This window comes from Silene latifolia, chromosome Y (assembly GCF_048544455.1).
Source record: "Silene latifolia isolate original U9 population chromosome Y, ASM4854445v1, whole genome shotgun sequence".
Taxonomy (NCBI): domain Eukaryota; kingdom Viridiplantae; phylum Streptophyta; class Magnoliopsida; order Caryophyllales; family Caryophyllaceae; genus Silene; species Silene latifolia.
In genome coordinates this window covers 200,403,763-200,425,286 of record NC_133538.1, presented here as the reverse complement: position 1 = coordinate 200,425,286, position 21,524 = coordinate 200,403,763, and the positions used below count along the sequence as shown (strand labels likewise).

Below are 21,524 nucleotides of genomic sequence, written 5' to 3'. Positions count from 1 at the left end.
TTAGACATAGAAGGCTTTAATTTTGCCATTAAGAACAATTGTTGTACTATTTCTAGAAATGACTTGGTCATAGGCCGAGGTTCATCTATTAATGGCATTTATATTCTAGAGACATCAAATCCAAAGAATGACATCTATAATATACAAACCAAGAAACTCAAATCTAGTGATCCAAATGAGTCGTACATTTAGCATTGTCGATTGGGTCATATCAATGAGAATCGCATTAAGAGATTAGTTTCTACTAACGTGATCAAACCATTTGATTTCCAATCTTAAGGTATATGCGAATCATGCCTCCTAGGCAAAATGACTCGTAGTCCTTTTAGTGGTAAAGGGACACGAGCTAGTGAACTTTTGGGCCTTATACATACCGATGTGTGTGGACCAATGAGTGTCACCGCTAGGGGTAATTATGATTACTTCATTACCTTCACCGATGATTTAAGTAGATATGGGTATATCTACTTAATGAAATATAAGAGTGAAGCTTTTGAGAAATTTAAAGAATTTCAGAATGAAGTTGAGAACCAATTGAACAAAGGGATAAAGGCACTACGATCGGATCGTGGTGGAGAATATCTCAGTAATGAATTTGATTCACACTTGAAAGATTGTGGCATTGTGTCACAACTTACTCCACCTGGTACACCACAACTAAATGGTGTAGGCGAGAGGAGAAATCGAACCCTACTAGATATGGTTCGATCTATGATGAGTCAAACCGAGTTACCTGACTCGTTTTGAGGTTTTGCAATCCAAACCGCAATCATCTCATTAAATTATAGTCCATCAAAAGCAACCGAAAAGACACCATATGAGATGTGGAAAGGAAGGGTTCCTAATATTTCCTACATGAAGATTTGGGGATGTGATGCTTACGTCAAGGTAAAGACCGACAACAAGCTAGCCCCCCGATCCGAAAAATGCACCTTTGTAGGTTATCCTACCAACTCACGAGGCTACTACTTCTACAAACCTCATGAAAACAAAGTGTTTGTGTCTAATGAGGCTGTCTTCTTAGAAAGTTATTTTATTTATAAGAGACAGAGTGGGAGAAATTTTGAACTTAATGAAGTTCAAGAGACACAAACCGAAGTAGAGACAAATAGAGAAGCACGTGAAGACGTTCCTTCGTCATCTAATTCGGAAGTCATTCCTCAATTGAGGAGGTCGGGTCGAGAAATTCGCCATCCTGATAGATACGTGGGACTTATCGAAGAGGACGGGAGTCTTGATGTGTTGCTTCTAGAAAGCGACGAACCCGCCACCTACAAAGCTGCAATCTCTAGTCCTAATTCAGCTTTATGGCTTCAAGCCATGGAATCCGAAATTAGTTCTATGCATGAAAATCAAGTTTGGAACTTAGTGGATTTGCCTGAAGGAGTGAGACCTCTTCAATGCAAATGGATCTTCAAAATAAAGAATGGCATAGAAGAACATGATGATGTCTATAAGGCTAGGCTAGTTACAAAGGGTTTTACCCAAGTTCAGGGTCTTCACTATGATGAAACCTTTGCTCCTGTAGCCATGCTAAGATCTATTCGGATATTGTTAGCGATTGCTGCATTTTATGACTATGAAATATGGCAAATGGATGTAAAGACCGCTTTTCTAAATGGGCATTTAGAAGAGGAGGTGTACATGTTACAACCTGAAGGTTTTGTAGATCCGGAAAATCCTAACAAAGTATGCAAGCTTAAGAGATCCATTTATGGTCTTAAGCAAGCATCTACAAGCTGGAATCATCGATTCAATCATGTTATAAGAGAGAATGGTTTTACTCGAAGTGTTGAGGAACCATGTTTATACATGAAGTTCAGTGGGAGCAATGTTTTGTTCCTAATATTGTATGTGGATGACATACTACTTATTGGAAATGATATTCCAATGTTATCCTCCGTCAAGGAGTATTTGGGAAATTATTTCCAAATGAAGGATTTAGGAGAAGCACAACGCATACTAGGTATCCGGATCTATCGAGATAGACCCAAAAGGATATTGGCATTGAGTCAAGAATCTTATATTGAAAAGATTTTTCGACGTTTCAGCATGGAAAAGTCCAAGAGAGGCTTAATTCCTATAGGTAGTGGAATCATTTTAAGCAAGTCTCAATCTCCTTCCAAACCCGAAGATGTTGAACGTATGAAGTTGATTCCTTATGCTTTCGCTGTTGGATCAATCATGTATGCCATGATATACACTCGTCTGGATGTCTCATATGCTTTAAGCATGACTAGTAGATATCAAGAGAATCCAGGTGAGAGTCACTCGATAGCTGTGAAGAATATCCTTAAGTACTTGCGAAGGACTAAGGATTCTATCTTAGTGTTTGGAGGTGATTCCGAGTTATGTGTTAAGGGTTACACAGACTCAAGTTTTCAAACAGATAGAGATGATATGAAATCCCAGGATGGATTTATATACATGCTCAATGGTGGTGCCATAAGCTGGAGAAGCTTCAAAGAAGTTGTGATTGCAGATTCTACTACAGAGGCTTAGTACGTTGCAGCATCAGAAGCTGCCAAGGAAGCCGTGTAGATTAGGCAATTCATGGAAGGGCTAAAGGTAGTTCCCACCGCCAAAGATCCTATCACGATATTCTGTGACAATAGTGGGGCGATCTTTCAAGCTAAAGAACCCAAGTCTAGCAATAAGTCTAGACACGTACTTAGAAAATTTCATGTAATTAGGGATTTCATTGAAAAAAAGGAAGTAGCGATTTGTAAGGTTGGAACGCATGACAACATAGCTGATCCATTGACCAAACCTGTAACACAAACAAAGCATGACCATCATGTTGCATCCATGGGTCTAAGGCGTATGCTAAATTTGTATTAGATTATAAGATATGAAATGAAAAATCTGAGTTTTTTGTTCACATATGATAATCACATTTGTTGTTTGAGTTTATTTATACAAACTCGTTTATTTATAACGTTGTTCTATCCAAATGGGTTGTAGAGACAAATTGAACCCCATTAAAGTGAACTGGATTAACATGGTATTCGCCCCTAGTTACTTATATGAGGTGACGTCTCGAAGTGACTAGAGTGTGATGCGATTGATGGCAAGTTCAAGTGCCATAGAGTCATATGAGATGACTAGTCGATCACATAGGCAGACTGTATGGGACACTCTGTCGGGCAGTGACCACTTATAGAGTTCTGGAAATTCATAAAGCCTGGTCGTGGCAAGAGCTACTATAGTATTCTTATGAGTCAATTATTTTGACTAAAGACTATTCGCCCAAGTTGGCACAGATTACTGATTAGCTTTGATTTATAATCTACGATTTCGTAAATGAGGTCAAACTGGTTATATTTTGGGTCATGATGAACTGTGGCTGAACAAAGGGAATAGTGCGATAGGAATTGTCCACCCCTTATCAGGGTTGTTTAAAATCTCAAGGCCACTCAGAGATTAGTTAACTGGAAATGCGTGGCCACGCTCGAAAGGTATCTATGGCAGATAATTCCGGTCAGACAGTTACTCTCCAGATCGAGGAAATCACTCAAGATATGATCAAGTGTAAGTACGATCTGCAAGACACCTTGCATTGAGTGGGAGATTGTAATAGGACTAGAGAATTGGTGACGCACACTTGTCTCGGACAAGTAGGAGATTGTTGGAAAATGTGTCCTCAACACTAATGCGATCACATGATTTAATATCATAACTAAATCTCATACTAAGAATACGTGAGGGATGATTCTTTATATAGTCAACTGATCGTCATTAATCGGTAATGATTGGCTAACAAGAGTTTGACATAACTGTCATGTGACGGTGGTGGTCAGTTGATCCCTTTAGGTCATACCTATAGGATGAGGCCCAAATAGATATTTAATTAATTGTATGCGATACAGATTGATTAATTCCTTAATTATGGGAGTGCGATTTTACGTCTTATTGTAATGTGATTAAATAAGATTTAATTTAGTAATTAAGCGTTGAATTACTAAATAGTTGAGGTAATATATAAGTTTTGAGGTAGAGGTAATTAGTTATTTAAAGTTACAAGAAGTTGTAATTTTAACTAACTAGTAATTATAGGACCCATTATATGTTGATATAATGGTAGTATACTACTCAAAAAGTGGAGTGTATATTATATTATTAATTGTAATATTTAAGTGTTAAATGATTACATTAATAATTAATTATGTAAGATAGATAAACATATGACTTATAAGCATTTGTGGGACAAATGACAAAAGGCAAAAATGGACCAAAATGGGTCCATATTTCCGGCTAAATAAGAGAGCAAAAGATGCTCCTTTTGTCTTTTGTTTATTTTGGTTAGAGTGTGATAGTGACATATCATACAAACTTTAATCATGCTAATTCTTACACTACTCCACCTACACTAAACAAATGAGTAAAAACAAAAAGGAAAAGATTCCCCCCATGCACTAAACCCACCGGTTTTGTGCTCTTCAAATAGAGCATTTGTTGCTCATTTTTTCCTACTTGTTTTTCCTTGTTTTCACTTCATCCTTCCTCACATGAAAAATCATAAAAGCACTCTAAAATACTAATACTCACCAACTATTACTAGAGGTAGTAATAATAGAAATATTAGTATTATTAAGGTTACATTTATACTACATATCTAGTTAATATTAGTAGAAATTTTTGGGATTAATCTTGGGTGCAACTTATTGGAGTGTCTTCTATACTTGGAGTCTTCGGAGGATCATCCATCATATTAATCTCAAGAACAAGTGAAGGAAGGTGACCTTACTTGTGCCCATATTTTTGAACCGACAACCAATGTAAGGGACATTGTTTTTCTTACAAATCTCTTATTTTGTTATGTATGCACTAGATCTAAAGAACAAATAATTAACAAGTTAATTAGTTCATTATTAGAAGAGTATAATAATAGGTATATGAACCAAACAAAATGATCCTTTCTTGTTGAGGAATTCAATTTCCGATAATCTATACACATACGCCGACTGGTTATCTTCCTTGTGGGTATTAGCTCATTCTTTTCATTTGTTACCACCATGGTACCTCCTTTCTTAGGTACCACTTGAACGAGGCTAACCCACAAGGAATCCGATATAGGATATATGATTCCCGCATCAAGTAATTTCATAACCTCCGCTTTTACAACTTCTTGCATGTGGGGGTTTAATCTCCTTTGAGATTGGAATGTAGGTGTATGGTCTTCTTCTAGATGAATTCTATGCATCCAAAATTTGGTACTTATCTCCTTAAGATCATCCAGACTATAACCTATAGCCTTTCCATGTTGTTTCAACACATCAAGAAAACTTTGCAATTGGTTCTCATCAAGTTTGTCATTAACAATCACGGGTTTAGTTTTAGATTCATCAAGGTAAGCATATTTCAAATTTGGGGGAAGGGGTTTTAGAGTTGGAACTTGTACCTCACTTTATTCCATTGAAGATTCATTACGGACTTTCTTCATTTCCATTAGACATTCCATTCTCATGGCATATTCAACTTGTTCTTCAAGATCACTAATCTCAACATACTCAAATTCCATAACAGATTCATCTAGCTCCTCGGCTTGTATGATATCATCTTCGGTTGATTGTTCTTCTTCTATAGATTGATATGCCTCCACAAGAATGTCATGTATTAATACGGATTGCTCATAAGTAAGTTCTTTGTTGTCTAGAGAGGCCTCAAGAAGATCTACTTCCAATTCCCAATGCATATTTTTGACCTCACTTGCTTCTAAGGCTTCCAATGCTTGCATGGTGTCTTTGAAGAAAGGTATACTCAAGTGGTCCTCAACAAAACAATCTATAATATCCATCTTGCAAAACGTACTAAGAGAAAAAGATGAGAAGTGCCTTGAGGAGTTATACTTCCCCAAGGTAAAAAAAGACACAACTAAAAACAATTAAGGAAAATCAAATCAAGTTAACACCGTCCCCGACAACGACACCATTTTTGGTTTGTCGGTTTTGTTACTCGTCGTCAAAAGTTACCTTGACCAAAAAAATATTTATAACTTCACAAACTACTCTACTCTTAGTAAAGAGGTAAGTAAAGGTCGGATCCCAAGGGATGGGTATTGATGTAGGATTTTCAATTGCAAATGGTTGTGTCTAGGGGTGTCACAATTTGGGTTGAGGTAGGAGATGAACTAAACTAATCAACAATGTAAATAAAGTAATGAAAATAAGCAAGATGATTAAAATGAGATGTAAACAATTGATTAAAAGCACTAGGGTGTCATGGGTTCATAGGGGATTCATGGGATTTGATCATACAAACACGTTCTCTACTAGATGCAAGCACTTATTGTTGTGATGGGATCGAGTTAGTGTATATCTTACAATCCCTAAGAAGGTTTGGGTCCCGGAGCCGAATCGATTAGATATTACAACACCTACAAGTCGACTTAATCCTTCCTATCCAACTATATGTATGGTCTAATGAGACTCGAGTTGGTTTATGTCTTAAAAGTCTCATTGAAAAGGTAAGTGATGGGTAAAAAATGCAAGGATTCATAGGCTCGCATTTCATCAAACATAACATGTGCATAAGTTGGAATTACAACAAGCAAGCAAATTAATTATGGAAACATATTGATTAAGCATGAATCAATCCCCATGTTGGTTTCCCCTAATTCCCCATTAAACCTAGTTAAGGAAACTACTCACTCATTATAGTGTTTAACATGCTAACAAGGTTGTCAATCATACTAGCAAGGCAAAACATGATGAACAAATGAAAATGATTAACAATAATTAAAAAGGATTAAGAGAGAATTATACCTATGAAGATGATTCTAAATAATGAAGCAAAGAATAATAGAAGTATTTGATGATTGATGGAAGGTTGTCAATCCTCCAAATAAACCCAAATAATCTTCTAATTACCCAAAATAAATGATGAACAATAGAGAAATTAAGGAAAGGTTAAGGAATGAGATTTGTATTAATACTAGATTAAAAGTTGATTACAAGATTAAAACAAGATTAAGATAGGATTAATATTGTATTGAGATCCCTCTTTTCTAATTTAGGTAGTACAAAGGGGTATTTATACTAAAGATTAGGTACAAAGATTAGGGTTACTAAGGGCTTAAATGACTATTAAGACCCTTAATAAAAGTTGAGGAAGTGCTCCTCTCCAAGGATATGCGCATCTCCGTTTTTCTAGTCCCACGAAGATATGCTCGTCCCGAGAGTCTAGGAAGCTGGCACGGTGGAATCTGTAAGGGGATCCAAGCGGATCATGGGAGAGACGCTCGGATTGATTGGCTTCAAGATGAGCGTCTTGGCATCGGAACGCTCGGATTTGTGGGCAGGGAGACGCTCAGATTGGCTGTAATCCGCTCGGATTGTGAGACAGGCACTTCTCTTTTCTTCTTTCCTCATCAATCCGCGGGGATCTTATTGAGGATGCAAGGATCCTTTCATCATTGCCCAATATACTTTATTATCTACATAGGCCTTCTAGTATCGTCTTCCCTTTGATGCTTTGGTCATTGAATGCGATCAATTTAGCTCCATTTCACCATGAAAATGCAAGGTTTGCATTCCTCTCCTACCAAGGAAACAAAACCTCAAAGAATATGCAAAATGGGAAACTAAAGATAGTAAATGACCCAATTATGCACTATAAATCATAGGAACGAGGCTAATTCGGGGACTAAATGTGCTCAAATATGAGTCACATCACCCAGCAGCTAGAGGAATGGTGGATCCGTATTCTATAAAAAGCTCTATATGCTTGCAAGGATCCTCTCCAGGCACCCCCCTGAAGAGATTTCTCTCAACCAGCTGTATATAAGAGTGGTGGATTCCAAAGGTCCCCGAATCAGTAGTGGGTAACAGGAAACCTTTAGGAAGGGAATCCACCGTAGGCTCTGAATGACTTGCTATATTCGCCATCCTAGCAGATCGAATTTACAGCAAGGCAGGTACGACAATGTTCTCTTCTAGAACAGATATCCTGCAAAACTAATTAAGAACTTGCAAAAATATGAGATCAATCTCAAGGAATAAATTCCTTGAGATGAGATACAAACTCAATAAAAGCAACAAAATTACGCCACCTCCCCGGCAACGGCGCCAAAATTTGATACGGTCGTCAGGTACCAAAAATAAAACCTAGATACACTAACAGAAGCTAGCAGTAAGTAGGGTCGATCTCCACAGGGAGATGGGAAAATGTCAGCTTTAACTAAGTCCGTCAAGGTAACAAGTCTCTGGGGGTTTGAATTGTTTGTTCTAATCTAATGAGATCAAGGAAGAGAAAGAAAGCAAGAGAGTTGGAATTAAGCAAGTAGAAAGAAAATAGCTAAGACAGTCGGTTCACCATGATTCTCTAGTGATGCAATCTAGGATTCAGGTCAATACAAGTGTAATCTATGGGGCAACGAATATCTCCTTCCGGTCTCAATTCGCCCTAAAACACAAATAGCTTAGCTTCCGCCCTCACTAAAGTGTCCTAATGTTCGCTACAGGTCTCACCCTTTCCAATCTTCCGATCTAGGTTAAGGTTTAACGTGATTTGTTAACCAATTGCATCGACTCAATTAGACAAGAACAATTATATGTAGCGATTAACAACATAGACTAAGTTTGCATTAAACCTAATTACCCAATTTACACTTCCCTTAAAATATTGGCTCCCCTATGTTTTAGCAAGGGGAATTAGCTATGCATTATTATCGAAGGAACAACAATCACACACAAGCAATTAAGATTAAACATGATAATAAGAGCAAAGAAATATTAATGAAAACAAATATGGATTAAGGAAGAAGAAATAATAAAGAGCAATCAAGGATTAAGATTAAAGGAAGAATAAAAATACCAATTACATGTTGTAAGATTCGAGTAAGGTTTCAAACAAAGAGAGAATAGGAGAGGAAGAATGTCCAAGTCTAAGAGAAGAAGACGTAGTATATCGTACTACTTAACCTAGCTTATATCCTAATTACAAAGCCCATCTCGTAATCAGGCAAAAAACACGCATAGAAAGGGAAACCTCTCGCTCGAGTGAAAAGAAACCACTCGATCGAGGTAAATCTTTAAATTCCTCTTGACATGGCTGTCGTGTACCTATAAAAAACAACTAACTAAACTAACTATATAGCCAGGGAAGTCAGGTCGATCTCCTAAGGGAGGCAAGATATCTGTAAGAGTCCGTCTATTTGGTCACAAATGGGGGGTTTGTAATTTGATTTCCTAAACTAAAAGTTTTAAGGCAAGAGAAATAAGGAAAGAGCAATTAAGGCAGAAAATAGGAATAAACTATAAATAGAGAAGGGGCATGTCAGGATTTCGGTTCACTACGGTAGTCCAGTGACTCAACTGTAAACAATTTAGATAAATTACTGCGAGACGGATATGGAAAGGTCCTTCCGGTCCACTTTCTACCCTAGACTCCCAATAACTTAACTTCCGTCCTCGTCAGGGTAGTCTACTGTTCATAGCAGGTCTATTTAGTCCAATCTTTGGATCCAGGATTAAATTTTACCAGATTAAAAAGGTGACTCAGAAGCGTGCACTCAACTACGTCGATAAATACAGTTATATTGCTATGGTAACAGAGTCTCATAAATAATTCATCTAACCTATTTACTACATCATCACATTTCTACCGTAGATCCCCTAATCCCAACATGAAAATATTTAGCTACTCATATCGCTAATGTTGTCAATAATAACAATATTGAAATAACTAATAAATGACATAGTGAAATTGTAATAAAAATGCATAAACTAATTAGGGCAAAAATTAATTAATGAAGAACAAAGGAATTAAGATGAACAAATGAAAGATTAATATTAAGAAGGGAGAAAGAGATTACAATCGCAAGAATCCGGCGTAAAGAACAAACAAATCCGAGCTAAATAACCCCGAAAACAAAGTTACAGTGAAGGGAAAAGAGAAGCGTAGTCTTTACTGTGAAAGATGAAAAAATGATAAAAACTTAGATAGAATAGAAAGATCCTAATGACCTAGTTAACGTGCGTTTAAAAAGAAAAACTACTAAGTTCATAAGCTAAAACACGTTCACGGGCTAATTAAAGCCCACGAAAGCCAAAACCACTCGATCGAGTAGTCTGAAACCACTCGATCGAGTATTTCTCCAGATAATCTACTCGATCGAGTAGAATTGTTACTCGATCGAGTAACTTCAATTTCAGCACTTCTTGATCGAGTAATATATTACTCAATCGACCGACCATGCCATAGAAACCACTCGATCGAGTGGTAAATAAGCTCGATCGAGTATTCTTCCTTCAAATCAGCTCAAACTCGTGACCGACTGCCTCGTAGACCGTTCCTTCACGCATTCCAATGCAAGATCTCACTCTGAAAAATTCCGTCTCCTCAAAATGCATGCAAAAAGGACGAAAATGGTACGATTCTACTACTTTTACGTTCATTCCTGCAAAATAGTCAAGACGAACCAAAGTAGCCAATTCGGGGGCAAAATGCAATATAAACAGTACGAAAGTACATAGAATTACATGCTAAAATAGGCTAAAAAGACTATACAAAATGCACGTATCAAATCTCCTCAAACCGAACCTTTACTCGTCCTCGAGTAAACTACAATGCATCTAATGGAACGGAAATGAAAACCCAGAGCTAGCTTAACTTGTCTACTTGAACCAATTTAATGCAACAAAAATTAACAGTCATAGCTAAGCAGTCAATTCACAAACGAGTTATAAGCTGTTCAGAAATATAGCCAACCTATCGACCTTGCAAGATCAACAAAATCGGACTCTCACATGGTCACTTTTCTCTCATGAAGCAAAGGGTGAATATTATAAGTAAAAGAGAGAAAGAGAAACAGTCACTCACCTAACTGTTACCTACATAGCATGCATGCAACAAAAATGAAAGACGATTCAAGTACTAATGCACACACTCCAACTATTAATGTCCGTCACAACCGAGGGCTTACAAATAACATGGGACTAGTGAGGTTCAGGTGAGAAAAGGCAAAACAAGTTACGGTAAAGTGGAGGTAAAAGCGTCAAGCTAGTTCCTAAACAGGACCATATAAGACCATCCAATTCTCAGCCGACTGAAAAATAAAGTACAAGTGCCCTTCATTTGGCACACAACTCACCATCCATTTACACTATCTCCTCAAAAATATGGAATAAAATGGAGGAGTGAGACCGTCACAAGGTAAAAGTGAATACAGACGGACTAAAAAAGCAAACCAGCTCAAAATTTTTAAAACTTTTCTCTCTGGTTCTTCACTATACAAACGTGGTTTTTCTTTTTTTTTTTTTCTCATTTTCTTTTCTTTTTTTTTTTTTCTCTTTTCACGTTTTTTTTCTTTCAATTTAACTTTTTTTTCTTTCTTTTTATCCTTTCTTTAATTTCCACCAACTCCAATCATATACACACGGGCCAAACTGCAAACGGAAAAATATACCACAAAAGACATGCTAAACTAGCTTGACTAGGCAGACTCAGTTTGGGATGTAGCTAGTGGGTCAAAAAGGCAAGTTTTGGCTTAAGTGGAGCTAAATGGACTAAAAATATAAGAAAAGGGGAAAATTTGCAAGCACCTCCCTGCATGTGACACCGACCACAAACCCGAATGTGTGCATTTGACAAGAAATCAAATGTCATAAAAGTGCAAAAATGATGAACATGCTATGCAAGGAGTACTACTCTCAATTCCTAATGAACTAGTCATGAATGTCACCAGTTATGGGCTCTAATCCTCAGAAATTGTAAAGTAGGTTGCCAATTTATCAGGTCAAGTCTAAACAGTCAGCTATATTTGAACAAAAACTCGTAGACTATGCGTATGACAAAGCTAATAACCATCAACAGAAGTGCAAGGCTCAAGTAAAATGACCAGTTATAGTGCAATATCATCACGGAAATCAACCGTTCCGACTCAACCTATATGCAAAAATAAACGTGAATATTTTTGAATATTTCTAATTTTTTTGAATTTTTTTGGGTATTCAATGAAATAAATAAACAATGCAAGCTAAAATAAATAAACGTGAATGCAAAACAAATGCAAATGCAGACTCAAAAGGATGCAATACCCTCCCCAAACCAAAACGGACAACGCCCTCGTTGTCCTCCAGCATACACCAGCAAATATATACAGGGGAACGGGAATATACAACCAATAAAGAATGAAAAACAATAAAATAAAAAGGAGACAAAATAAATAAAAGAGCGAGAATAAACATACAAAAAACGAACTTCCCCAAACCAGCCAGAAAACTGGGGAAGTGAGTAGACCAGCAGCTACTCGTCAGCCTCCTCGTCACTCTCACGCATGTCCTCCACCATCTCCGTGAAGTCCGGATCTACCTCCTGCTCTCTCCTCCTCCTCTGCTCAGCCCGAGCTCTCTCCGCCGCCGCCGCCGGGTCCTCGTCCTCCTCACTAGAAGACTCCGGGTACCCCTCAGCTGGGTACCGGTAAAAGGAAGGGTGTGGCCAACCCTCTTGGATCGGACATTATCGCCTCATGTGATACTCGTATAGAGGGAACAAAGTCAAAGCTATGTCCTGCTCCATACGAGCCTGTCTCTCTACAATCTCAACTAACAAACCGTCACGGCGCCCTTGGTCCATGACCGAGGACGCCTCAAAGGGTGATGGAGGTAAAAATTAGCCGGTAGGACCGGCTGTGTCTGTGTCTGGTCGGCGGGTGCGGGAGTATGAGTAGGATTAGGGATCGGGGTAGGTGTGGCTGTGGATGTCTGGCCACCCATGGAAGGTGCGGATCCCTCTCCGGTCTCAAGTATATGCCGCTTCTTAGCGGCGGGTAAAGTAGTAGGTGGGCGGACCTGGAGGTGGTATTGAGGTAGAGGTGGTGGTCGGGTGCCCCGTGCAACAGTAGGCAAAGGGGCTAGACGAGGCAGGGTGTCACAAGGAAGGTCGACGGACAAGAAACCATCTATCTTCCATGTCCGGTAGTCGGTGGTCAGCCAAGTCTGAGAGTGCATGATAGCTAGGCTCAGATACCTATCACCGTCTATATAAGGTAAGTCACGAGGCAAGAAGGTGATGAGAGAACGGGCAAGAAAGGTGGCTATGCCACCGCAGACAATAGTGCCCATGAGCTTCTCTCCCTGAGCCTGGAAGTACCTGGCGGTCAAGTAAGCTATGTTGAGGGTAAAGAGACCCTCGCCGTCGATGTTCAGATAACCGCCTAAGATGGAGAGCTCGTTGTTGTTGATGTTGTTTGGCTCCTTTCGGCCAAAAATAGTGCTCCCCATCAGTCTAAAAAAGTAACGGGCGAGGGGTAGGTGGACCTGAGCGAGCTTTCGCTCGTGAAAAGGGGTCTGTGCCAAAGCCCGCCAAAGAAGACTAATGACCTTCCTAGGGGCAACAGTGGTGCCCGTAAAGGAAAGGCCGAGTCGGGTACCAAACTTCTCAAGTGTCATAGAAAAGGTCCAGTTATACAACCGGAAGGACACAGAAAGACTAGTAGGGACAGCGTTGTGTGCCCCGGAGGAGAAGGTGAAGGAGTTGAAGAACTCAAGGCTCAGCTCCCTAAAAGTGTGGCCGCTCTTAGTGATGAGTCCGGCCATCCTCGTACCCCGTAAAAGCTCACAAACTGGCTCGTAGAAGCCGAGCCTTTGAAGTGCTGGACGATCTAAGAATCGGGTAGGGAGAAACTCACATTCAACTAAGTTATAAAATCGCTCACAATGAATACCATTTACAAAAAATACCTGAGGGAAACGAGGTTGTGAGTCAAGAGAGTCATCCCCTCGAATCGTGACACGGCCAGTAGCAGGTGTAGCACGACCACGAACGCGGCCTCTAGAACCTGAGGTAGAAGACCGTCCGGTGACGGTACGAGGAACTAGGGCCGCCCTAAAAGCAGCTACGACTGCGGGTGAGTTCGCCACAGGTGTGCGGACCGTGGCTGAAGTAGAAGCTGTGACTGCAGCTGTGACCGCCACTGAGGAACAAAGGCTAGCAGCAGTGCTAGCAGTAGTAGTGGCTATGACTGAGGTGGCAGCTAAAACAGGGCTAGCAGCAGTAAACACAGTACCGACAACATAAACCAGAAAAACAGAGGTACTGGCAAGTGCGGAGACGGTAGTAACAGCAGGGACTACCGTCTAAGACAGAGACAAGGATGGACTGGAAGCAGAGCTCGTAGAAGGCACAGAGCTAGAATCCATCCTATACAAATTGGGCAGGGGAATTTGATAAGAAAACAAAGATGAAAACAAATGAAAATTCCCAAAGACAAATAAAAACTCGACTAACAGCCAAAAAAAATCCCAAATTTCCTCAAAAACTTCGAATGATAGCAGGTAAATGGTGATAGGGGAAGGGTAGCAGGCATCAATGGCAGCAAATTAAGCAATAATTGAGGGAAATTAAGCATAGCCAGCAGTACAGACCCAAAGACAGTCGAAAATTCGACTAAGATGAACCCTAATCACCAATTTCTCACAAAAAATTCGAATGAACCATGTAAAAAGCAATGAGGAACGGGAATTGATCATCAAGCAAGATAAATTGGCAAAGAATTACAACTATAGTCGAAAAATTCGACCCAATGAGGAATTTCGAAACCTAATTCCTAATGCACTTCATAAAAGGCAAAATTAATGAAATTATAATGCAAAGAAGTGTAGGAATTACTTACTTTATGCTAAGGAATCTACAAATGGCAATTAATCGACAATCAACAAGCAACAATGGCGATTTTTGATAGAAAAACCTCGAAACCATAGAATCCTCAATTGATCGTGTAAGTTAGCGTGAATCAAAGGCAAAACAGAGGGCTAATGACGATTAATTAACAATAAACACAATGTAGGTGGCGGATTTGGCAAAAGGGCAAGAAAATGGAGGATTTTGGGGGTAATTTTGATCGCAAATAAGGAAGGGGGTCGAAATAAGATTGAAGAAAATGAAATAATAAAACAAAGGAGGGAGTTAACGAGACTCCCTGCGTGTAAATTCCAATTTTACTCGATCGAGTGGTTTAGAACTGCTCGATCAAGAACTTCTTATTTTCATCTACTCGATCGAGTAAAAAGTTACTCGATCAAGAACTCCCATTTTCAGCTTTAGTCGATCGAGTAACTGGAAACCATTCGATCGAACAAATGGCACTCGATCGAGTACAAAAAGTACTCGATCGAGCTCTTTTCCTCGTGTAAGCCCTTGAATTTGCGTATAATTCCCCAAACCTGCATAAAAACACTCGCAAAAATATCCCAAAAATACCAAATACGAAAAGTAACAGTCTATAGTCCTCTAATCTATACTAAAATTGTCTAAATTCTAATTGTCCTAATTAAAAGCAATAAATAAAATTCAACAGAAAATTTAAAAATTGTTTTTACAATTTGTTACACGGGGCATTTCCTCGCTCACTTCTGGAAGCAATTCAGCATCCCCTCGGAGGGCTTCTGACTGGAGGACGTCATCTCAGCAACATTAATCGTCCTCTTTAATTTCCACGATCTTGCATTTGAATCATTGGGAGGAGAATAGTTGACGTCCACATACGCTCGAACTTTTCTCATCCTTACTCCGTTCTCACCGGCTTTAACATCATTGCTCCCACTTTGACTGACATTAATTGCTCAATACCGTTTGACAGCTCCTACATTATTTTCATCTATACCTGCAGCAAGGAAAACAGACGAACTTTCCTCCTTTTTGCTCTCAACCTGAGGCGGAGGGGTAATAATAGCAGCACAATATTCCAAATTTTCATTTGGAATGTTAATAGGAGGGTCAACAGAAGAGAGGGCATTGCAAGGCTGAGCTTGCATGGGATCCCTTCGAGACTTAGACTGATGGAAAATCAATTCCTCGTCCCCAACCTGAAAAGTCAATGTCTTGCCCCCGACGTCTATTACTGGACGGGCAGTAAATAAAAATGGTCTCCCTAAAATAATAGAGGTATGGGCATCTTCGGGGATGTCAAGTACAACGAAGTCAACGGGAATAAAGAAACTCCCAATCTTAAGAGGTATGTCTTCTACGACACCTAGTGGCCGTGATATGCTACGGTCGGCCATCTGAATAGTCATATTTGTGCACTTAACCTTTGTCAAACCAAGTCTCTTAGCCAGAGAGAGCGGTAAGACACTCACGCTAGCACCAAGATTGCATAACGCATTATCAATCAAATGGGTACCAATATGACACGGAATCGAAAAACTACCCGGGTCTGACTGTTTGGGAGGTAACTTATTCTGAACTAGGGCCTTCTCTACCTCGGTCAAAGCTACCGTCTTATGGTCTTTAATGTGCCTCTTACGCGATAAAATTTCTTTCATAAATTTAAGGTAAGAGGGTACCTGTGTCAGAAGTTCGGCAAATGGCACAGTGACTTGAAAGCTTTTCAGGAGCTCGGCAAATTTACCGAATTGTTGATTAGCCTTAGTACTCTGCAAACGCCTCGGGAAGGGCACCGTGATGGGTATCTCGAGTCCCTTGTTCCTTTCTTCCAACGTGTCAGCCGGATCAAGCTCTAAATCCTTCGAATGCTTCTTTCCTCTCGAACAAGGCCTTTTAGGCGATGTTTCACTCGATCGAGCACTAGCAGGCTCTCGATCGAGTTGTTCTTTATCAGCACTACTCGATCGACCAAAAATACCATTCGATCGAGCAGGTTCTTCAACAATATCACTCGATCGACCAGAAATTTTATTCGATCGAGTAAAATCTTTTTCCTGTTCACTCGATCAAGTAGAAATTTTACTCGATCGAGTCCTTTCTTCAGCAAAATCACTCAATCGACCCCCAGAAATTAGTCGATCGAGTACTTTCTTTATCGTCAGCTCTTTTTCTTCGACAGAACACTGTTCATCAGCAACAATTACCTTCCCCAGGTCTGATTTCGGTCCTTCATATGAATAACCGCTCTTTAAATTAATTAAATTCACCGTCTCATGTGGATTCTTATCGACTTGTGACGGTAAATTTCCCGGTTTCCTTGTGGACTGGTTCGCGGCTAACTGGGCAACTTGAGTTTCAAGTGCCTTGATAGATGCGTCTTTTTGTTGATCACTCAGCTGCCACTGCTTTGTCAAAGACTGCAACATCGTCTTCAACTCACCTAGCTCACTTACCCCACCAGAAGATGATGCACCTTGATTAGGTGTAGGAAAGGAAGGAGGCTTCTGAAAGCCTTGTTGAGCCTTATGAGGAGGGACATATGGTTGCTGCTGCTGCGGAGGAGGGGTAGGATTGAACACATTTTGACTTGTCCACCTCAAATTGGGATGGACCGCCCCTTGGTTGTTATAGTAGGAACCTCCTCCTTGCCTGTATTGTTGAAAAGCAAGGACCTGTTCCTTCTCTGTAAGACAGCCAACGATAGTGTGACCGTTGTTGCTCCCACGCCTCTCACATATGACAGTCTCCCCTCTCGTAAGCAAATGGACCGTCTGAGGTTCCCCAGCAGAATGCAACTCCAACTTATCAAATCTAGCATTCATGGCTTCCAGCTGAGCCACAACTTGCTTATCGACCGCATGAACTGTTCTAATACCATCCCTCGGGTTTCCATACTCAGCACAGTGGGTCGCCATTATTGGAGCCGTGTCCTCCAGTTAGTGCGGATAACGTTATTGCACATACACTTGTACGGACAAGTGGGAGGTTGTTGGGGCTGGTGTCCTCTACAGTTAGTGCAAATAACATTTAAATCTCTAAAAGGATCAAAAGGTATACTTTTGTATTATTATCAGTTGGTCCACGTTTATCAATAAAGGTTGGCTTGCTAGATAAGTTTGACGTTATTGTCATACTGATGGCGGTGATCAACGGGTCCCTAAAAGTCACACCTATAGGATACGTTTGAGAGATGTGACGGTATGAAAATACAGTCATGTTGATGCCTAATATGACTAAGCAGTTAGTCGGAGTTATTGACTAATAATTAGTCAAATGCGATGTTGAGATAATTATTTAATACGGATTAAATAATAATGGCTAAGACGAATTAAGCGGTTAATTCGTAAATTGAATATAAACAATTATATTTAATTGATGTATATTGAATTAATTATACAATATTGTCTTTGTCGGACATGTATTAATATATCGACTGAGTCATGTTACTAGTTGATATTTTAATAACCGATAACCGATGACGATTTATAATAAAATCCCGTCATATACATTTAGCGAAAATCGAGTCGGACCATGAGTTAATAATAAGGAGAAAGTGGAAAGCCCACTCCCTCCTTCAAGCAAACCCACGGCCGAATGAACACAAAAGGAGAGCTTCTCTCCTTTTGTGACCTAATCATCTCATTTGCAAAGAAATTAAGGTTTCAGGGCAATTTTCTCTGAAATTCTAGATCTCACATCGAAAACCACACAACAACTCTCTCAATATTGCAAGTCAATTAGAGAGTAATTTCTAGCACAAGGGGCATAGTCTCAGACGGTCTTTGGTGCAACGATTAGGAGGAAATCTACATTGATTTCTGTCTTAGGCCGAATTCACAAGGACCCGAGGTTGATTCTTGTTCTTTATCGTTTCTCTATTGTTTTTCGTTTATGACCATAAATCGCATGTTAAACTTACGTTATAGTCCTAAAATTTAAGGGTTTTATACGGATATTACCCCACAGCCATCTCTTCAATAAGAGCCCATCCCTTATCATCGTCGGTGTTCTTTTGGAATCTTCCGTTGGATGATGCATCAAGTATGGCTCTGATGTGACCATAATTAGCGCATATTTAGCCCCCGAATTAGCCTTGTTCCCATGCTTTTTAGTGCATATTTGGGTCATTTATTGTCTTTAGTTCTTTGTTTTGCATATTCTTTGAGATTTTGATCCCTTGGTAGGAAAGGAGTGCAAATCTTGCATTTTCATGGCAAAACGAGACTAAATTGATTGAATTCAATGACCAAGCATCAAGAAGAGACAAGATTAGAAGGCCTTTGTACATATTATAGTAGATGAGCAATGTTGAGGAAGGATCCTTGCATCCCCAAGGAAATCCCCAAGGATTTTATGAAGAAAAGAAAAGAAAAGAAGAAGGAACAAAGCTGAGCAGCAATCCGAGCGGATTGCCTTGAATCCGCCCGTCCCCAGCACGAGAATCCGTGCGTCTTCTGCCAAAGACGCCCGGGTAGCAGCCACCAGAATCCGGCCGACTTCTCCCAAAGACGCCCGTCTTCCCCTGCTAAAATCCGCCCGTCCCGACACCAATACGCCCGGATTCCATTCCAGCACAAATTCGTCTCTTCAAGCATCCGTGAAAGAAGCCCTTCCTTCGAAAAATACCGGCTTCTCCCTGCTCAATCTAAAAAGTGTAATGACTAGTTTAGCCCTTAGTTAACCCTAATGCATCCACCTAATTTCCACTATAAATACCCCATTAGTCTAATTAGAAGAGCATGTTCTTCTTATCAATTATTAGAGTAGTTAATATCAATCAAATCTCTCTTTAGTATTGTAATCAACAATTAATCAAGTTCTAATACAAGTTTTATTTCCTTAATCTCTCTTTTGTTCATCCTTTATTTTGGGTAATTGAAGATTATTTGGGTTATTATTGGGAGATTGACAACCTCTCAATCAATCATCAAGTACTTCTTTTATTCTTTGCTTTATTAATGGAATCATTAGTAGGTATAATTCTCTTAATCCCTTTTTAATTATTGTTAATTACTTTCATTTGTTCATCATGTTTCATTTTGTTGGTATGATTGACAACCTTGCTAGTATGATCAACATGATAATGAGTGAGTAGTGACCTAGCTAGGGTTAATGGGTAATTAGGGGAAACCAACATGGGGAATGATTCATGCTTAAATTAATATGCTTTCATGGTTTATTTGTTTGCTTGTTTTGATCTCAACTCATGCACATGTTATGTTTGATGAAATGTGAGCCTATGAATCCTTGCATTTTTTACCCATCACCTATCTTTTCAATGAGACTTGTAAGACATAAACCAACTCGAGTCTCATTAGACCATGCATGTTGTTGAGTAGGAAAGACTAAGTCGACTTGTAGGAGTTGTACAATCTAATAGATTCGGCTCCGGGACCCAAACCTTCCTAGGATTGTAAGATATAACCCAACTCAATCCATCACAACAATAATTGCTTGCTTATAATTTGAGAACATGTTTTTATGATCAATTCCCATGATTCCCCTATGACCCCATGATACCCTAGTGCTTTTTATCAATTGTTTACAACCCTTTTAATTCATCTTGCTTATTTACTTTCATTGCTATTTAGTTAGTGACCTTCTACATCAACCCAAATTGTGACACCCCTAAGACACCACTAGTTTCAATAGAAATCTCATTTCAATTCCCGTCCCTTGGGATCCGACCTTTACTTGCCTCTTTACTAATTGTTGAGTTGTTTGTGAAGCTATAAATTGTGTTTTGATTTGGACGTGACCCAACGACAACATCTATTCAATTGTGAACACGAAACGGACCGATCAAATATGGCGCCGTCACCGGGGACGGTGTTATCTTGATTTAGATTTTCTTATATTGTTATTAGTTGTGTCTTTCTTTGCCTTGGGGAAGTAAAACTCCTCAAGGTTTGTTCTAATTGTTTTCGAGTTGTTTGATATTTTGCATGTCTAGAAGGTCACAAGGTGATTTGTTACCTTTTGATCGTGAAATTGAAAGAACTTTAACAAACAATAGAAGATTTGCTAGGAGGAATTTGAGAGGTATTAGTGAGGTTGTGGATATTCAACCAACTATTGAGTTCATGAACCCTTTTGCAAGAGAAGGTGAGGAGAACCCAACACAAAATACCACACAAAATCAACCCACAATGCCTAAGTTTTCATCACATTCCGTACCCACCGAGGAGAACCTACCCAATGGTACTCCCACACCACAACATTTGACCGGAAATTTTATTGCCAAATCTGCCTTTATCCAATTAGTCGAAAGGAGCCAATATGGGGGGATGCCTAGTGAAGACCCTCATTCTCATATGGAAACCTTTTGTGACTATTGTGATGCGATTTCTCAAACCGGTGTAACTCAAGACCAAATTCGATGGGTCTTATTTCCTCTTTCTCTAATTGGCACCGCGAAGCAATGGTTGAAGGGCCTTGATAAGGCCACTCTCGGAATTGATTCATGGAAGAAGTTGGCTCTAGCTTTCTACAAAAAGTTCTACCCACCGGAAAAGACTAACATGCTAAGAGCTCAAATTACGGGTTTTAAGCAAAGGGATGAAGAATCTTTGTATGAAGCTTGGGAGCGGTTCAAGGGAATTTGTCGCTCATGTCCTCACCATGGATTTAGCGAGTGGTTCTTGGTACAACAATTTTGGAACGGTCTATATGAAGATTCAAGGAACATTCTCAACATGGGATCAAATGGAATGTTCACCGAAGTTGATGACAATCAAACATGGAACAAAATTGAGGAAATGGCGGTCCATAACTCACAATATAGTAAACCTCGCAAGGCTACTAGAGGAGGAAGGCATGAAGTGGACTCCGTTACTCAATTGGGTGCTCAACTTAGTGCTCATATTGACACAATCAATTTGAAGTTTGAACAAGCTATGGCTAGACTTGAAGAAGCC

General features: G+C 39.5%; 1 non-coding gene across 1 annotated transcript; it reads right to left on the bottom strand.

Annotated features, from left to right (window-relative positions):
• Positions 1-21,128: 21,128 nt before the first annotated feature.
• Positions 21,129-21,235, bottom strand: LOC141635992 (small nucleolar RNA R71). Its single transcript, XR_012540639.1, has one exon. It is a non-coding gene; the product is annotated as a small nucleolar RNA R71 (small nucleolar RNA).
• Positions 21,236-21,524: the final 289 nt, after the last annotated feature.